Source organism: Sturnira hondurensis, unplaced genomic scaffold, assembly GCF_014824575.4.
Source record: "Sturnira hondurensis isolate 20B ecotype Veracruz unplaced genomic scaffold, ASM1482457v3 Scaffold0005220, whole genome shotgun sequence".
NCBI lineage: Eukaryota > Metazoa > Chordata > Mammalia > Chiroptera > Phyllostomidae > Sturnira > Sturnira hondurensis.
In genome coordinates, this window is record NW_028077851.1 from 8,648,244 (window position 1) to 8,648,797 (window position 554).

Consider the following 554-nt stretch of genomic DNA (forward strand, 5'->3'; position numbering starts at 1 on the left):
GCGACTCTGGGTCGGGGGGCTGTGGTGACTCCTTGGCTCAGGTTACTCAGGTCCATGGCACTGACAACTGCATGGCCCTTGGTAAGCACTACGGATGGACTGCAGAGGGTACAAGTGCTATTGCAGTCCTCCAGGACACTGTTAAATTGTCTTGTGTATAAGCAGATGAACAATATGCTTCCATTTACATGGAGGCAGGCAATGGTCCAGGTTGGAGGGTCAGGATTCAGAATAAGTGCTCGCTTTGGCAGCACATATACTAAAATTGGAACGATACAGAGTAGATTAGCATGGCCCCTGCGCAAGGATGACACGCAAATTCATGAAGTGCTCCATATTTTTAAGAAGCTTCTGTGCAGCTAAAGAAAACAGCATTAAAATAAAAAAACAACCAACTGTATGGGAAAACATATTTGCCAATGATACCTCAGACAAAGGTTTAATCTCCAAAATATACAAAGAACTCACATGACTTCACTCTAAGAAGACAGCTAACCCAATTAAAAAATGGGCAAAGGACTTGAACAGACATTTCTCCAAGGGGGACATACAGA

The 554-nt window shown here is 43.9% G+C and overlaps 1 non-coding gene across 1 annotated transcript; it reads left to right on the top strand.

The window, feature by feature from the left end:
* Positions 1–235: 235 nt before the first annotated feature.
* Positions 236–342, top strand: LOC118987292 (U6 spliceosomal RNA). The gene has a single exon (XR_005066533.1). It is a non-coding gene; the product is annotated as a U6 spliceosomal RNA (small nuclear RNA).
* The last annotated feature ends 212 nt before the right edge of the window (positions 343–554 follow it).